Below are 20,008 nucleotides of genomic sequence, written 5' to 3' on the forward strand. Positions count from 1 at the left end.
ATGACCCCTGCAGCCCAAAGCCCGCCAAAATTATTCACACTAGCCAACCTTAAGCTGTTTTACCCTGCCCTGTCGTGCCAGTTACCTCAGAAACCCTAATAAAGACCGTGACCTAAAGGCTTCCTTTGCTCTTGTCTTCTACCTCCTGACCACCCAGTGTCTTTCCCATGTGGCCCATTTGTGGTCCCTCCTGTCTCTAGCACCTGTTGATAACCCTGTTTTCCTGAACCTCACTGTGTCTCCTCTGGTAGGTGCACCTGGCTGACCATCACATAAAAGAACATAAAAGCACTGTGACTTAGAATTTATCAGGACCTCACGCCCTTCTGTTGTCACTGAGCACACAGGTTGATGAATGCCGCAGTAGCATCTAGAATCTTGAACTCCCTTTGCCTTTGTCATGAATCGGGCTATTCACACTTGTTTTAAATCCACAGAAAGCAACCACTTTCCTCTGTCTAGGAAGAAATATGAGCCCCTTCTAGGGGCAAGAGGAGACAGACTTGTATAGTCCGTGGCAGTTCTTTGTTTTATGGCATGCTAAGTCTTCCTGGGAGGCTCAAGGGCATTTCAGATGGGAGGGCCTTGGCTAATTTATGTCTCGGGTCTCCACATTCAAGATATCTCCCTCTGACCCAAAGCTTCAGCACCTTCACCTATCAAAGGGACATTATAGCAGGTAACTATTAAAAAACACAACAATCATTACAAGTAATTATAGCTTTTACACCTGCTTTGGAGATCCAAGATGAAAGACACTTTGTGAAGGTAGATTTTGTGACAGGTGAGCAATGGAATTAATTAAACAATCTAATGCATAATCACACATGGAGTGTTCACTTGCCGCGAGGCTGGGTCATGGAAGCTCCCAGGTCCCTCCCACACGCTGAGGTTCAAGGGCATCTTTCATCTCCCTCCATTCAGCTCATCACACCGAAGGCTCCCTGGGCTCACCCCTCCTCTATAAAATGAGGGCAATACCAGCACCCAGCTCACAGGCCTTTTGCGCACACAAAAGCATTGTGAGTTGATTAGCAGGCTTAGTGGAAAGTGTTTTATTTAAAGCCCTTGCTTTGAATCCTGACTCTTACTTATTAGCTTAGTTCCGAGCAAAATTGCTTAATCTCTCCCGGTCTCATTTTACTCATCTATAAAATGGGATAATAACAGTACCTAAACCTTGGAGGTGGTCTTGCTGATTAAGTAGATAATAGCCTGATGCCTGACACACACATGAAAGCTAATATCAATGCACTGCAAGTAACTGGCACTTTCCTGAACACAGTTAAGCGACTTTCCCAGGACTGTCTACCACAGTCCTTGTTCTAGGCTGAAGACATATAGTTACCATATACCTGCATACCCCTATAACTAAAATCAGGCTCTTTGGGTAGATAAAACTAGGTGAATGGTTTGTTCATCAGACTTGGAGGGTGTGCTCAGATCTGGTTTAAATTTTTTTTTTCAACGTTTATTTATTTTTGGGACAGAGAGAGACAGAGCATGAACGGGGGAGGGGCAGAGAGAGAGGGAGACACAGAATCGGAAACAGGCTCCAGGCTCTGAGCCATCAGCCCAGAGCCCGACACGGGGCTTGAACTCACGGACCACGAGATCGCGACCTGGCAGAAGTCGGATGCTTAACCAACCGCGCCACCCAGGCGCCCCATCAGATCTGGTTTAAAACAAAGGCTAAGTGGTATATAGGAGCTCTATGTATTCTGTACTTAAAAAAAATAGGCAAGCATCTTCCAGAGTAGATCACAATGAGATAACCGCATATGGTCCATGTAGCTCATTGATTAGGAAAGTAGTTTGTGACATATGAAGATCAGAGCTGGGGGTGGGGGGTGGAAGAGAAAGAGAATAAAACTGAAGGTAGACGCCTTCAGAACCAGGTGTGGTCTGAGAAGACCCTGTTGCTTACGAGGGAAGCTTCGTTTGGCAGAGAAAGCAGCCCCAAGGATTTATGTTTGTCATAACGATTAAGGATCATTCTTAGCAGCTAGTGTAAAATACACCCATAGGGAATAATCTAGCGAGATTCCTCAATATGGTCCTAGGTTACTTACACTAAAAACTCGGGGCATCTAGTCTCCTGTGGAATTGGCCCAGGGACAATCCCAGCCCCACCCCATAGCAAGTGGAAGAAAATCAGGACACACGGGAAAATGTCAAGAAGAATGAGGGCAATGAATAACGGCCCTACTCTTACATGGAGGGCATCCACAGCATCCTAGGGCATGGTCAATGCTCTAAAACTCCCACTTGCAGGCACACCCAGGTGGCAAAGCCATTTTGGCCTTCATATGTCATCTGGTTCTTTCAGCAACCACACAAGGTAGACATTACTACATCCATTTCTTCCTACTTGACCAAAATGGAAACTCAGGCTTGAGGAGGCTAAAAGCCTTTCCCGAGGACGCACGGGTGGCCTCACCTGTTCCTCAGAGCCTCAGAGGATTTGTCATTTCAAGAGCTGAGCAGGTAGACCCAAAGAGACTCTAGAGACTAGAGGAGTACAGACCCTGCAAATGGGGGTCTTGTGGGGCTGAGTGAGGCAGGGAGGGGGCAGGCACCGTCAGCTGGTCTTGGGCAAGAGACCGGCGGATGAAATTACCTTTGCCTCCCTCGGCCTCACCAGCAGTCACGGCTGTCATGTCCCCGGGGTTCTGCTTGTTAGCGGTCACTCACCGTGCTGCGTGGCTGCAGAGGACGCACTGGAGTCTGCAGGCCTGGGGCGGGTTGCCAAGGCCAGGCTCTGGGAGCAGACAAGCAAAGCAGGGCCCGGCGCCTGGGCTCCCGTGTGCACCTTGTGGGCCCCGAAGGAGACCACAGGGTCGGCGAGGCAGGGAGACCTGCAATCCCATAGGCTGGGAGGGGTGGCCCGGCAGGAGCCTCGGAACTGAAGGAAGCAGGCCACCAGGTCGCAGGCAGCAGGCCCCTTCCATTTCTCACTTTCTATCAGTTCTCAGGGGCTCGGCTGCTCAACACTTTGTACACACATTTTGTTTTTTCCACAACTGTCAAATCAAATTGATTTTCAGTCATTTTAACCTGAGTAGGATCAGCAAACCAAGTCCCCCAGGTGAAAAGCTACTTTATCAAAGAAGTCATTTATCCAATTCTTCTGCGATCAGAATAGAATTTTTGAGTGGCTTCGGGTAAATGAATAACCAATTCCGAAGGGTGTTGGCAACAATAATCATAATTACCATTTATGAAGCATGTACTACATTTCTTCACTTTAGATCCCTTTTATACTTTTCCAACAATCCTTTGAGGTAGATAATAGCTCAATTGATGAGTACTTACTTCTAATGCATTCTCTCATTAAATCCTAACTACCCTACGCGGTGTGTGTTATTATCCCAATTATTTAGCAGATGGAACCGAAGCTCCAGAAATGCATGTCACTTGCCCAAAGTCATACAGGCAGCAACAGAGTTGGGTTCTGACTCAGGGCTGGGTGGCCTCAACCCAAACTTTCTGTCTGGGCCCCTTGGACCGGGTCCTCTCTTCCTTATCACCACCTTATCCAAATATGCTTTTGGATTCTGACTCACCTGGGGTAGCAGGTACAGTCAGGTGCTCGTCTTTCGTTGTTTTTTTTTTTTTTTGAATTTTTTGATGTGTATTTATTTTTGAAAGAGAGAGACAGAGCATGAGTGGGAAAGGGGCAGACAGAGAGGGAGACACAGAATCCAAAGCAGACTCCAGGCTCTGAGCCGCCAGCACAGAGCTCTACACGGGGCTCGAACTCATGAACCGACGCGGGCCTCGAACTCACGAACCGAGAGATCATGACCCGAACTGAAGTCGGACACCGACCGACTGAGCCACCCAGGCACCCCAGGTGCTTGATTTGGAGCCAGAGACCTTGTAAAGGTCTGGATAAAAAGACAGCGGGACTAAAATCCCCCAGTGAATGGTAACGATCACGTGAGCCACTGTGTGAGCCATCGAGTCTGGCTCTGCAGCTCTCTAGCGGGACCAGCTTCTAAATGGGTGCAGAGGGCATCGGCACAGATACAAATAGAAATGCAAATCCTACCCCTCGATGAATGTATGAAGGTGGCATAGACCCCGGGATATACTTGCATCTGAGTGACTGCCTGCTCTAGCCCTGGGTTATACCCAAGAGACCATTTCCCCCCATTTGTCCCCCTCTTGCCAGGGATGAAATCGGCTTGCCAATCGGCAGGATGGTCCCACTTCAGCCCTCCCAAGCAGGCGGCCTTCCTGGCAGAGTGTGACGGGCATGACCTCAGACCACCAGGTGTCTTCCCAATCCAGCCACTGAGGTCAGGTCTGAGTTGCCAATAAAAATACAAGAGGCGCAGTTAAATTTGACTTGGAGATAAACAACATGCGGTCTTTGAGACCGAACATCTCAACGCCTGTGCCTTCTCTGTGTGCTGGGCATGCCTGTCAGTGGTTAGCTGTTCTCGGCAGATGGCGAGCCCCGCAAGAGGCCCAAATCCCGGACATGCCTGGCACCACCCGCTCTGGGCGCTTGGATCTGGTCAGGAAAACACAAGCAGCCCCGAGGAGGACTCGGTGTTGGTCCCCTCCCCCGAGCAGAAGCATCTCTGGGGATCAGAGACTCAAACACTGGTGCAGATGATGAAAAACAGGTATTTCCCGGGGAAAAGCTTGATGTGAGGGCAAGTACTACCATACTGGGCCTTTCTGGAAGAGGCTGCACCCAGGTATGTCTTTGCCACCAACCTCCCTTTGGGCCCAGCCAGCGGGAGGTCCCCAGCTCGAAGAGCAGGAACGCTGGCCCCTGAGCCCATGCTTGCTCTGGGCACATCCTCTTCTCTCTCCTTCCTTCTTCAGAACATAAGGCAGCCAATGGGTCTCAACTGGGGCCACGCTTGCCCCCCGGAACACATTTAGCAATGGCTACAGACATTTCGTTGTCACTACTAGGGGAGGAAGGGCATGTGGCCTCCAGTGAGTGGAAGCCGGGGACGCTGTTGGCCTCCTCCAGGAAGCACACCAGACGGCGCCCCACAGCTCCAAATGCCAACAGAGCCGAGGCTGAGCGGCCTTCCCCCGCCATGGACGTTCTGCGAGCGCAGGAGAATTTCCTCGCCTCTGCTGGCCTTAGCATTCTCACCTTTGCAAGGGGAGGTCCGAACGAGGTGGGCAAGAGGAGCCCAACACAGGCACCATTAGCCACAGTGACGACCAAGCTGTACCTCCGACTGTGGGGCCAGCTGCCGTGGCCACCGTGGATGCTCTGAGCACCCGAGCTGGGAGCCCCTCCATCCCGGTGAAGTGGCTTTGCCTTCCCGGCTGTGAGGGCTCGGGACGCCCAGCCCATGCCCGTCCCCACCCTTCTGGGTCATTCCCCCCGGCCCCATGCTGGCACGGCTGTCAGGATCGGCAGGCCCTCCCCCAAGGGCCTTGCCTGGATCCCGACACACCTCGCCTCCATTGCCCAAGGACTGGCACCGGATCAAAGAGCTCTGGGTGGAACAACATTTGGCAGCCGGAAGTGGCTCAGCAAAATGGTCCTGGCCTGGGTGCAGTAGAGGGCCTGGCTTCCTAGAGCGTGGTGTGTGGAGCCTCTGTGTCCCCTTAGCACCAGGACCTTAGCACCCCGTTCCCCACCTCCCTCTCCCCCACTCCGATCCTAGGGTCCCGGGGCTGGAGCGCCCGCAGTGGGTCCCGGGCACTGCGAGTTGCGGGCCAGCTTCCCGCCTCCTGCCCTAAAGTAAAGTATCAGCGGCCACGACTACCATCTTGGGCGAGGTTCTGAGCCCTGCGCTTCGTGCAGTATCTCGCCCGATCCTCACCACGACCCTCTGAGGGGCATTTTATTCCCTGCCTCTCAGGCAGTCACTTGAGCTCTTTGGACTACACGACTTCCTCTTGGCTCACTGAATCCTCACCTAGCATCTCCATGAGGTAGGTCCTAGTCTTACGCCCACTGACAGCTGGGGAAACTGAGGCACAGAGAGCCGAGTGAGTAGCGGACCTGGGATTGAGACCCAGACAGTATGGTTCCAGAGTGGAAACCCTTAACCATTCTGCATACTGTCTCCCCAAATAAGGAAAAACAGTTTCAGAGGCGTTAATTAACTTCCTTAAGGTCACAAAGCTACGATGTGTCACGGCAAACAGTGAGACCCAGGTCTGTTTATACAGGGCCCCATTCTCATTTATTAAGCAATAATGATGTTCTATATAATATAATGTATGAATATATAAAAACGTAATATAATATATACATATATAATTATTTTAAATACATATTTTATATTTATATATCACATATATACAAGGTAACACTGATAAATGAAAAACAAGTATATAAATGAAGGAGCTACTTACCTTCTATTCACTTGTTTATGTATTCATCTTTGAGATGGGGAGGATTTTAAAACATACATATGTAGATAGTCTGTGACAATTTCATTAATAGTAAATATACTTCAAACCAACCAGCAGTAACAACCCACGGCTGACTTTATAATACGCAGAATATTCTGAGAACTGGAAAACAGCCCCAGTTGTGGTCCCCAGCAGGCTTGGTGAGAGAAACTAGCCACGTGAGCATACGTTGGTTCTAACTGTAAAAACTCTTCAAGGCGCGTAAGTTTTCCATTCCGATAAAGAGAACGAAGCCCAGAAACTTAACCACCGAGGACCTGAAGCTAAGCTGGGTCCCAAGGCCGCCCTGTCTGACCCCAGGACTGTCCTTTACCGTTAGCCTATCCTGCCTCTTTCACGAATCCAAAATCTGAGGCAGGCCTTTCGGACGTGGTCAGAGGGATCTGGGGGCAGGTGGCTGAGGCAGCGGGAATGAACGATGGCAACGGCCTTCACCTCTTGCCGGCCAGAGAGCCCTGTCCCATATAGAGCGCAAGTTTTCACAGTGGTGCGTGACTTAGCGAGGCGCACAGGGCTTCATTCAGTTGCAAAATGCCCTACAGACTCCAGCATCTTATCATTCTCCACTGGCGCTCTCTGACTTGGCAATAAGCGTGTTGCCGTGTGCAGAAGCCTAGCCTGGCGGCTCCACACTTGGACTGCACAAAGCAGCACGAGGCCTGCTGTTGGCTTGGAGGCAGGCGCAGGCCAGCCGCAGTCCCGGGATCTGGAAACCTCCTTTTGCATCCGAGGAGGGGCCGCAGCAGGCCAGAGCTAGGCTCCACCTCGAGGGATGTCTGCTTCTTAAGAAGCGCGGTTCGTGACTACTGGTGAGCTTGCAGAATAGAAGCCATAAACTGGCAGTGGAGGGGGCTCAGGGGGCAGGGGCGGTGGGCGCACCGTGCAGGACAGCTGCAGGGAAAGGGTGAGCGGAGAGCAGAGACCTCCCTCCCTCGCTCGCCTCCCCTCTTCCCTGTCCTCCCCTCAATGAACCCAGCTCCCCTTCCTGGTGGCTTGGCAGGTGTCTGCCATTCACACGGTTAAACTGTCCCAGACCTGCCCGTGGAGGCCCCACCTTGCCACTCCCACTTGTCTGCTCCCAGGGCAGCGGTTGAGCAAGAAGCCCCACACGTGAGCTGGCCTGAGGGACACAGCCCAAGAGCCTCCTCGCCCGGGACGCTGGGGCAGCGGGCTAACGGGCAGGTCCGGCACCGGAGCAAGGTGACACGGGTGTGAGGCTCGAGCGCTGGCCCAATCAGATGACCAAAGGCACCGGGTGAGAAGGGGCTTCCGCGGGAAGCAGTGTTTCCTACTGACACTGACCGCCCTGGCAAAGGCCGCTGGGGGCCAAGAGGAGGCGCTGTCTGCAAGTGGCCCCCACGAAACGTCGCCCACGCGGGGCCGCACATGACGAGCACCACGGTCTCGCTGAAGCCAGTCCCGCCTCTTCTCGCGTGCCAAAGGGAAACGGTAATCCAACAGCCAAAGGTGTGGAAAATGTAGGTCCCACTGAAGCCTTCCCCGGGGAAAGGGATAGGGACTCCACCCGGCACCGGAAGGTTTTCCGAATCCCTCTTTGAACACTCTTGCCCCCCACCCCCAGGTCTGCTCCGAGAATCTGCCCCACAGTGTCTCCCATCACCGGCTTTACGTCGCCACCTGCCCTCACAAACCCTGTAGCTTTCACAGCCGGCTTTGCAAAGCAGAAGGGATAAGGCTTCACAATGCCCCAGTCCAGTTAGCACACCTCAGGTCACAGCAAGCCCTGGAACCTTTACCTCCTCCAACAATATACCCATTGTTTCTTTGCTTGTTTTCTTCGTCAGTTAAAAACCTATTGCACATCTTACTTAAACAGGACACGGTATCCACCGACCCAACCTGACTGATGTCAATATGGCTCCCTGGCTTTGCCTTTCGATCTCGCATTCTCCCCCTGCCCCCTCTGTCTCCCACACGCACACGCGCATTATGCAGAAGGTAAAGCCCTACAACCCATTTCTATTTTCTCCCTCTCTGGACACATTCCCATGCCTGTCTAGTGAGTGCCATTTGGTCTGGGTCCAGGATAGCACCGTGGTTATGAGTGCAGACTTGGAAGCCAGACAGCCTGCCGACGAGCTCCAAATCTGCACGAACGAGCCAGGTGAGCTGGGGCACGTTGCTTACCTTTTCTATGCCTCTGTCAAATGGGGAACATGGTAGCGAATTAAGCGCGGGTGCGAGAGTCAAATGTTAAGATACTTAAAGTCCCTGGAACGGAGCCTGGAAAAAAATAAATGCTTAATTAATATGACCTATTATGATGATCCATAAACAATAAATAGAATAGTTTTATGCACGTGTTTTTAAAAGTTGCTTAAACGGTGTCATAGCATTACACCTACACACACACACACACACACACACACACACACACACACACACACACACTCCTTTTGCAACTTGCTCTTCTCACGAACGCTCATTATGTTCAGGCATCCATTTTGATACACACGATGCCTTCATTTTGGTTGCTGAGAGTGGCGTATCATCGTTTTAACTTACATTTCCCTGATTCCTTAGCCTAAAATTTGGAATAAGTAAAGAGCCAAAGCAATCTCAAAGATGAGGAACACTGAAAGGAGACACGCCTGATTACAATAATGATATTAGGACTTATTTAGGAGCTTAAACAGCACTGTGTGATGGAACTTTCTATAATCACAGAGACTCTGAACTTCCGCTATTCAAAATGGTAACCACCAGTCAGTCACATATGACTACTGAGCGCTGGAAATGTGGCGAGTGTGACCAAGGAATTGACTGTTTACTGTGTGTTTTACATTAATTTAAATTTAAATAGCCAAATGTGATAGTGACTCCCGGGTCACACAGCAAAGACTCAGAGCATGAAAACACTGTGATAAAGTAGGAGAGGTCACTTTATTGGGCGGACCAGTAGGCCAAAGAAACAGAAAAGGAAGCCTAGAGCCAACACCAATGTTTGGTATGTGACCAAGAAAGTATTGTAAGTGAATAGGGAAATGACGGACATATTTTTTGCCAAATATTTGGCTTCTCTCTTCTTTGAATTTCCTTTATTTTATCATTTGGCTATTCCTTCCACCATGCATTGAGCTGCATATCTTTTATTTATTAATATGTCATAATTATTTATATATTTGGATGTACTATAAAAATCGTATTTCTCTTAGTCTGTGAATTTCTAAATTAACACTTGTTGACAAGCTTTACATTAAAAAAATTTCATTTAAGGATTGTGCTTCCTGTGTCTTGTTTAAGAAAGATTTTTCCACTCCAAGCACCTAAAATTAGTCTCCCCTTTTTAAAATAGTGTGTTAAATTTTGCATCTCAAACTAAGACATTTAATCCAACTGAAATTCATTATTGGACATTCTGTGAAACAGAGATCTGAGTTAGTCTCCCTCCCTGTTGGGATGCCAATATTCTAGTGTTTTGTATTGACAGTGCCATGCTTTCCACCTGATTTAAAATGGGTTCTCAGCACTTTCATTTTCCCTATAAATTTTAGAATAATTTTGTCCATTTCCATGATAAGCTCTTTAGATATTTTTATTCACATTGTATTAAATGTATAGAATAATTTGCGAGAATTTCCATTGTTCCGTATGGATTTTAGAGCTATTTTTTCAAAGCCCCCAAAACTCCACAAATAATAATAAAAACCAATTAAATAAATTCCGTAAAATTGCAGGACACAAAACCAACTTGCAAAAATCAATTGTGTTTCCATACACTAATTACAAACTATCTGATAAGGAAGTTAGGAAAACAACCCCCTTAATAATACTTAGGAATCAACTAAGGAAGTGAAAGACTTATACACTGAAAACTACAAAACATTGATGAAAGAAGTTAAAAAAGACATAAATGGAAAAGACAACCCTTGTTATGGATTCGACTTACTGATATTCAAGTATCTGTACTACCGAAAGTGATCTACGGGTTCAACGCAACCCCTATCAAAATCCAATGGCATTTCTTACAGAAATAGACTGGATGACATTTTGAAAGAGGAACATAGGGCTCAGCACGTACCTGCAGAGAGGTGGCAGAAATGTGGCAGAGCTTCAAAGCGCTGCCTATAAACACTACCCTATACCATGTCCCAAATCAACTAGATGGAGCCCAGTACAATTTCCCAATCCAGCAGCAGAGGTTATGTATGTATATAAAACAGAGGCACAATGAAGAAAACCCTCCCATGAACATCAAAGGAGCCGAAGGTGACTTCTGGATGGCTCAAGTCTTCTCGGGGCAGCTGGCTGTTAGTTGAGAGCTGGTGGAAAGGAATTCTGTCACCTGCCCCATCACATCTCATCGTGCTACTTATATGTGCTATGCGGATGACCTTCAGGGCTCAGGAGCACTAGCTCCCATGAAATAAATAGCAATTGAGCCCAAAAACACCAACACCAACCCAGGCACGCGACCCCATTGCCAAAGACACCCAACATCCAGATGGGAGTTTTGGCAATGGCTCTAGCGGCACTCTAGAGAGGCCAGAGGAAGACAAACTTGGAAGCAGAAAGCACCACTGCAAAGTGAAATAGGTCAGAGAGAGACAGATAAATACTGTGAGGTCTCACTTAGATATGGAAATATCAAACTCAGAGACACAGTAGAAATATGGTTGCCAGGGGGTTGGGGGTGGGAGAAATGGGGAGATGTTGGTCAAAGAACGTAAACTTCCACTTACAAGGGGAGTAAATCCTGGGCATTTAATGGACAGCACGTCACTACAGTTGACAGCTATCTGTGCTCACCAAGGATATGGTACTAACTCTCTGTGGCAAGCATTTCAAAACATGTGACTCTATCAAAATCACCATACCCCTTGAGCTTGCACGATGTTACCTGTCAGTCATATCTCAATAAAGCTGGGGGGACAGAGGAGAAAAGCATGAAGCAAACAGGGAGAATGCTCAATCAGAGAACTTCCTCCAGCTTACAGGCTCTCTTGGTACTTGAATACACTGTGGATTGTTTTGCTTGGTTTTGTTATTTTGCACCTACCCTTGATTCTGTACCTACTGTTCCTTCTAATGGAGCTCTTTTTTTTTTTTACTTGGTGAGCTCCCCGTAATCATCCAGGAATTTTCTCAGCCCTCCACTCTTCCAGAAAGCTTTCTCTGACATCCCAGTCCATAATTTGAGGGAGGGGACTCTGTGTTCAAGACTCTAGAGACTTGTCCTGGACACTGGTCCTGAAATCGCATGCTTGTGGGTGTGTTTTCTTGTGTAGACCATGAATTTTTGATGGGAGGGTTGTACCTGTCTTATCTGTCTCCCACACTTCTGGAATATAGTGAGTACTCGGCACACATGTGTTGAATGCCCCGAGAAAAGGACTGACTCCACGAGCTGAGAGCAAAGTGTGGTTATGCCACTCAGCTTCTAGCCAGTACAGGGTCCAGTTCCTTAGCTATATCCCAGGACTCTCTGGGGCAGTAGGAAGTTGATTTCTCATAGCCAGAAAAAAAAACCAAAACAACAAAAAGCTTCCCTTCATGAAAGAGGGACTAATTCCCTTCAGCAGCAGACACTAAAGAAGATCTCACTAGAGGTGGCATCTATTCTCTTTGAACCTGGCTGTAGTAGAGGGGGTGTTATACGCACCAGCCCTTCACATAAGCAAGCTCCTCCTGGATGGTGATACTGTCCTTCATCACAAGTTATGTGTGCCACGAGTTAGGCACACATAACTTCTTCAGTCTAGAATGCCCCCGACTTTTCACTCCACTAACATCCATGCATGCATGCGCGTGCACACACACACACACACACACACACACACACACGCACATGTGTACACAAAGTACATTCATGCTCACGTACAGGCCCACACATGTGCACACACATATGTATTTGGCCCCTGTAAGGCCCTCTCCTTCAAATCTCTGTCACTTCTTGTGAAAGCCTTTGTCACTTTTGTCATAGTCTCTCATGGAATGGTGCCCCTTTCATTCAGATTAGTCCAGTTTGGAATTCTATAGCTACTAAGGTGGTTACCTAATGCAAGTCTGTCTTTCCTTCTAGGCCATAAGGTCCATGGGGGCAAAGACTATCTTGCTTGGTTTTTCATCTCCTGGGCTCAGTAGGACATCTAAGTCTTTAAACACTATCGAACACATATTGAATATTAACAAATGTCTCTTTGTCCTCACTACATTGGAATAGCATCCTCCTATTCCTCCCTGTATAATCAAAAATGCATGAGCCTCAATGGTACAGACACTACCAGCCTCCATTACAGGCAGACGATGATGACGTGGTGGGGATACCACTTCAGAATTTCCTCCTAAGCCAGGTTATAAGGCGCATAAGATCAGCCTCATTAATTTACTGTCACATCTCACTTCACACCTCAACTGGGAGTACTGAGCCTAATCAACCACCTAAGTTTCCAGAATTGGCCAAATGCCCTTGAATCATGTCCAAAACAGAATCCTGTCCCTCAGATGACAGTGGCATGTGCATTGGCCCGAGGATCTCAGCAGATGGTCAGATTTGCTCATGGGGACTGTGACCCTCCTATCCCAGCCCCAGACTTCAGCACAGAGCCAGGTACTGCAAAAGCACATGGGCTCCTGGCCTCCCTTCTCCCTCTGACCCATCATCCCACTTGCGTTTGGGTCATGTGTGGCCAACAGAACATGATCAGACCTGACTATGTACCAGTTCAAGCCAAGGGCTGGGTCATGTTTGACCAACGGAACGTGATCGGACATGACTATGTACCAGTTCAAGCCAAAGCAGTAAGAGGTTCTGCATGTTTGTTCTCATCTTTCTTGATCTCCTGTCTTCCACAATGGGAAGAACATTCCCAGGTGTTGTCCCTACAGCTTGGGTCTGAAACTCAGAGGCGTGGGGAGCCTCTGGCCAAAGCCAGCTAAGCCACAGCAGGAGCAGACCTGGCAGCAAGAAACAAAAAATGCCTATGGCTCTAAGCCACTCAGATTTGGGAGTTTGTTCTTGACATCACTGCAGTTAAAACTTCTGGCAGTGACCCCCATTTAGAATCATGAGTCTCATCCAGGTGTATTTTGAAGGGTGCAATGCTCATTTAGATGGACGGGTTGTGATATTATTTACAAATCAGTCATACGGCTGAATACGTGTATTTCTAACGTGGCTGTAGTAAACTCTTCACCTTGGCCAACAGCCGTAGCTAAATCTTGGGACCTTTCTGGAAAGCTGGTGGTTTATCATCTACACATCCACACATGTTGAGCTCAAACCAGTGAGTATCATGAATGCTGTTTCAGGGGGAAATATGAGGAACTTACCTCATAATATAAGGCTTTGGTCAGGTTTCTCATATCAGAGTAAAACACTCAGAATGAATTAAGTTTTACCCTCTAAAAGGCAATTACAAAAAGAAAAAAAAAGTCCAAAGAAACCCTTTTAATGCCTATAATTTTCCTAGTACTTACATGTCCCATTAAGAAGAAAAATGACATTAAAATAATTTTAAAGGTTTTGGCTTAAGCCCATCGAAATAAGGAAATTACCCTGCTTAGAATCAAGTTCTCATTATTTTGGCCCAGCCTACATTAAGGATGGACCCCTGTGGAGACGTGGTCAGGTGACTGGGTTCCAGCTGAGAATGGCCACGCTGAAATTAATATGGCGCCAACCTTCTCATAATGGGTCCTATGTGGCTCCTTGGCCTGGTTGTCTCTCAAGGGCTGTTGAGATGGAAATCTGCCAAGTTTCTTCCTGTAGCCAGTCTATTTGGGGTCTGTCCCTGTGTGGTTTCCCGATGCCCATTCTGGCCCTACAAGATTTTTTTTGTTCTTCTTTACATAAATGTATAGATTCCTAGCGAAGCTATATGCAGCTGCTCAATGTGAGGTTTTGTAGTAACTCTTTCATCCTTCACTTCTCACTGTCTCCCATTTTTCTCCCTGGTTTTAGTCGGATTTAACCACTGTTAAGAGGTAGGCAATGGAATACAAACAGAAGAATGGATAAAGATGTGATATACACACACAATGGAATATTATCCAGCCATAAAAAGAAATGAAATCTTGCCATTTGTGACAACATGGATGGAACTTGAGGACATTGTGCTAAATGAAGTAAGTCAGACAAAGAAATATAAATATTGTATGATTTCACTTACATGTGGGATCTAAAAACAAAAAACAATTAAAAATGAGCTCATGGGTACAGAGAACAGGTTGGTGGTTGCCAGAATTGGGGGGTGCAGGGTGGGTGAAATGGGTGAAGGGATCGATGAAAAGGTACGAACTTCCGGTTATAAAATGGATAAGCCACGGGGATGGAATATACAGAGCAAGGACTATAGTTAATAATACTATCTGCATATTTGAAACTTGCTAACAGATCTTAGTTCTCATCGTAAGAAAATAGTTTTGTAACTACATACGGTGAAGGATATTCACTGGATTTGTCGTGGTGATCGTTGGGCAACATATACAATATCGAATCATCAGGTGGCACACCCGAAACAAATACGATGTTTTAGGTCAGTTATACCTCAATTAGAAGAATCGTGATTCAGGTACAAATAAAGAGCCATTGTGGGCACACCCACCGAGACATCAAAAGAAAAAAAGAGGGAGGTACATACTGGAATCTTTGGGTGGGCTATTACCTGGTAAAGTGATAAGATCTTTTAACCTGTTAAAGTAACAAGCTGTTGAGAGAGAAACCTGGTAATTCAGTTCCTGTGATTTCATTTACTCCATGGTGTCCCTCCTGTCATGCAGCCATTTCACCTAGAAGGAGGTGCAGGAATAGGGCACCGACATGTTACTGGCCGCCTGTCAGGCAGCTGTCAAGTGGTAACGATTTTCAATCACTGCCAGGCAGGTTCTAGATTTGAACCAGTGACCTAGGAAGAAAGTCTCCATAGCCCATTACCAAATTATTCCCTGAGACCTTTGCTTCCCTGACTAACACCCTTTCCAATAAAACTCCATTTTTGTCACCGAATCTGTCAACATGCCTACAAATCCCTGAAGGGTGAAATTAATTTGAACTACAGAGTTGGACAAACAAGACCAAAAGTAAGTTCTTTGGAAACAGAAGCCAATATTTCAGACATCAATCCATTTGGAAAAATAGCTCTGGTTTCCCTCTTGGAGCTTGAGTGGGGTGTCTGGGTAATAAACAAAGACGTTGTTATATAGTTTACTACATGGCAAATCCTAACTGTTCCAAATTCTAAATTTTTATGGCTTCAAGTAGATGAATCCTGCATGCCCGTGGCCAAAACTCTTGGAGATTAAAAGCTGGACCCCTTTTTCACTTTTTTTTTTTCTGTCAACCATGGGCCCACTGTCAGGAGCTGAAGCTTCCTGTGGTAGGAAATAGATTATCTCATATGTTTTTATCCCACTAACATCTGCACGCTTCAAACGTTGCTGGAAACCCAACATATTTTCTTAAACTTTGATAATATTTGTTGTGAAACAGCCCACAGAATAACTAGATATTACATGAGGCTAAGCTGAGCACCTTCTTTTAACTTGAAGGCAGGGAGTTGTGGTAGAGAGTGAGGGAGTCTGTTTATTCTTGTCATGAGTTGATGATCGTGTCTGAACCCCTTTGACCTGGTCCCAATTCCTGGTGTTGATTTTATGAGGCTTTATATACACACAGAAGGTACATATGTGTTTATCTAGGCCTAAAAGGTATCCACGTTTTATCACAGAACATACTTCAGCCTTGCCTGGAGGTCAGAGAGGCAGAGGTGAGGGGTGGATTTCAGAATAGAGACAGATATAAGCCCACAAAATACTACCTTGAAGTGTCAGAGTTAAAAAAAAAAATATGTGAGTTCCGTTCATCTATTAGACAAATCTGTAATTTACCACCTGCTCTGTGGGGGAAGTGTGTTCTACAGTCAAAGGCCTGGGCTCAGATTTTGGCTTTCCTTTGCCAACTGTGTGACCGCAGGCCGGTAACTGAGGCTTTCCGACTCCCCCTTTCCTCAGGTGTGAAGCATGAACCATAACGCCTTTGACATGGGGTAGCTGAGCGGGTTAAATGAGGGGTATGATGGACCCGCTCTGGTAACTGCCACAGGACAGGCACGTAGTACCTGGCTATTGCTGTATCCTCAGTGCACCATTGTAATTACCACATTCACACTTCCCCAGGACACAGCCTTTTGAGTTACGGGAGACTCTGCAGGTGGCCAATCAAGCTGAGGGATTTGAGCTGTAAATATTTCTGATTCCCTGCCTGAGGGCCTTCTCTGGACATTCAAGGGCACATCAGAAGTGCCAGGGAGTTAACACTCTGGGAACAGCCATGACAGATGGGAGTTACAGCATAACTACCCCCTGGATTCCTGGCTGGGTGTCTTCTACAGTCTCACAGACATCTGCAGTTGGACTGAGCCCCAACTGCCCACACCGGTAACCTCCCCACTCATGCACCCTACCGTGGCCTTCTCACCTCCCCTCCGAATTTGCTGCCTTCCTTACCAGTGCCTTGACACCAGTTCCCAAATAAACCATCTGCACTCAAGCTTTTATACCCAGCTCTACTTTCAGCTCTACCTAAACCACTTTAGGCCAAGTCCCAAAATGACCCTCAAGCTCACAACCTCGGGTCGCCTTACAGGAATCAACTGGATCCCAAACAGCACTGACAGTTCAGACGGTCTGACCTTGTGCCTTCAGGTTTGGGCTCATGTTTGAAAGCACTTTGTTTCCTTCCCTAATAAATCTAATACATATGGCTTGTCCTGGCCACAGAGTTCTCTTCATGGGCAGCTATTCCAGAGAACATGTCACTATCTTTATGAAGGGAACCTACCCTTGACACTCCAAAATCTACTTAACATACACAACCCATCAGACCATCTCCCACATACCCTCAAGACCTGATGAAAATCCATCCAGGCATTCTACATAGTGTAATGGCAGGCACTTAATTTATTAATAGGAACAAACTATCTAATAGAAACCCTCTTCTGTATACATACAGCATATACAGAATACCAATGATTTTCCAAGTATTTTTCTCTTGCATACACCTAGGCAGAAGAAACAAAATAATGACCCAGAAAGAGAAAATGAATGGAGTTAATTAGGTTTGTAATTTAAGATGAGTGAATTTAATGATGCATAAGTTAGAAATATGTGACAGACCAAGCCTGGCACTTTCTCTAATGTCATTGCTAAAGAAATGTATTCCAATGACCTCACAGTTTTTATTTGAAAATAATTATTGCTCTTTGCATGTATAATTGTGATCTGGGCAATTAGAACATAGATTCTCCCTTGGTCTCTCCTCTGGGCTCGGTAGTGTAACCGGGGAAACAATCTTGAGCAAAGTGATGTCCAGAAATAGTGCACTGACATAGCACCTTGGTTTTAGTTCAGTTCTGCATCGGAGGTCCAGACCTTGGTTTGCACACCAGCTCTGCCACGATGCAACCTGGACAAACCTGGAGGTGACCTCACCTACCTTAGCTCCCGTCCCTGTCAACAAAGAGGGAGACTGACTTCATAGACAGTCCTGAGTTTCAATGAGATAAAGTGGATATAATCACTTTGTAAACTGCGTACACACTAGATAGAAGTCAGTTAATGTTTTTGTTATCTCAACCCATCTTTACAATTGCTCTGTAAGCTAGAGAGGGAGATTAGTGTTTCCTTTTCACAGAGGAGAAACTGGGAATTACAAAGTTTAACTCGATTTGGCCAGTAAATGGCAGAAGCCAGACTAGCACCTCTGGTCCCCCAGTTCTGAGATGAATCGTCTTTCCTCTGCCACAGCGATTCGGGAGCTTTTCCAAACGCTAGACCCAAGCTGAGGGTGGGGGTGGGAGATGTTAAAAAAATGCAGATCACCATTCTGTTCTCCCTACCCTAATCCCATCCCAAAGATACTGACTCAAAGGGTCTGAAATTGTTAAAAACTCTTCATTTTTAATAACACTTCAGATCATTCTTTTTTAAGCTTATTTATTTATTTCTAGAGAGAGAAAGAGAGCATGAGAGAGCACATGTGAGCGGGAGAAGGGCAGGGAGTGAGGGAGACAGAGAATCCCAAACAGGCTTCGTGTTGTCAGTGCAGAGCCCGACTCGGGGCTTGAACTCACCAACTGTGAGATCATGACCCGAGCCAAAACCAAGAGTGGAATGCTTAGCTCACTGAGCCACCCAGGTACTCCATACACTTCAGATCATTCTGGTGCAGCAAGTCCAGGGACCACATTTCCAGAGGACTCCGCTGTTACATGTTGTCTATGAGGATTAAGTTCAGTAAGGACAACCCTTCGGATTAAAGGAATTTCCTATCTGCTGGTGTGAGGGAATTTGGGTAAGTTGTCATTACTTGCATTTTTAATAGGTATAAGCCACTGTGCTAAATGTTTTATGTGCATTATCTAAATGGATCCTGACAAAACCCCTGTGTCCTGGAGTGCACAACTCAATGAGGTCAGTAGCATCACCCTTCCGGTTTTATTGTGAAACATCTCATCTCAGAGAGATTAGGTTTTCCAACAGTTCTCTATACAATAAATAGCAAAGGAAAGACTAGAAGTCAGGTATGTTTGACTTCGAATCCATGCAATTGGCCATTTTATGCCATAAGGAACAACTAAATAAACGAGGGGAAAGAATTCTGCACAAGCTGAGTCTCTAATTCTGAGAAGGTTACACCTTGGTTGAACAAATAGAGAGCAAGTTACGGCTCACTCTCCGTGCAGTCTGTAAGCCTGATTTATTCCAATACGGAACCGTGGCAGGGGCCTAGTTCCCAGGTATCCGATCTCAAGAGTGAGGTGGTGTATCAGTTATCTATCTATTGCTGAATAACAAACTACCCCACAGGTAGCAACTTAAGACAACAAACACGTATTATCTCATAGCAGGAGTTTGAGAGCAGCTTGGCTGGGTGGTTTTAGTCCAAGATCTCTCCCGAGGCTGCAGTCAGCTGTGGGCTGGGGCTGCAATCATCCTGAAGGCTTGAAAAAGGCTGGAGAAACTGCTTCCAACACAGCGTATCACACAGGGGTTCGGAGGCCTCGGTCCCCACCCGGAGGTGGCCTACACAGGGCTGCCTGGGTGTCCTCATGACATGGCGGCTGCCTTCCTCTACAGCAAGTTGCCCAATACAGAGACCAAACCAGAAGCCACAGCGCCCTTTCATGGCCCAGTCTCCAAACATGCTTACGATCACTTCTGATTCATTCTACTATGTACACGTGAATCACTAACTTAAGTTCATACGCATGGGAAGAGAATGAGGTTCTACTGCTTGATAGGAAGAATATCTAGGCATCGGTGAACACATTTTCAAAACCACTAAAGGCGGGATAGACTGGGATAGCTTTATAATCTCCTCCTATCCTTTTGTGCCAAGTCAATATTCTTGGAGACTGTTTTCTCTCCTTGTATCCATCTGTCCATTAACCCATCCATCCATCTGTCCATTCACCCATCCATCTATCTGTCCATTCACCCATCCATCTATCTGCCCATTCACCCGTCCATCCATCGACTGATTCATTCATCTGTCCATCCACCCATCTATATCCGTGCAATGAACTCTATCTAAATTCCAGAAGGAATACCAAAAGAGTGGCCCTTTGCGGTTAGGAACTTG

General features: G+C 46.9%; 1 long non-coding RNA gene across 5 annotated transcripts in view; it reads right to left on the reverse strand.

The window, feature by feature from the left end:
- The window catches only part of LOC102900985, an 807,705-nt gene that overhangs the window by 217,932 nt on the left and 569,765 nt on the right, over positions 1 to 20,008 (reverse strand). For all 5 annotated transcript variants that reach the window (XR_006590330.1, XR_006590331.1, XR_006590332.1 and 2 more), the window contains exon 12: positions 8,554 to 8,649. This is a non-coding gene — a long non-coding RNA (uncharacterized LOC102900985). The remainder of the gene's footprint in view (positions 1 to 8,553; positions 8,650 to 20,008) is intronic.

This window comes from Felis catus, chromosome E2, assembly GCF_018350175.1.
Source record: "Felis catus isolate Fca126 chromosome E2, F.catus_Fca126_mat1.0, whole genome shotgun sequence".
In the NCBI taxonomy this organism is placed as follows: Eukaryota; Metazoa; Chordata; class Mammalia; order Carnivora; family Felidae; genus Felis; species Felis catus.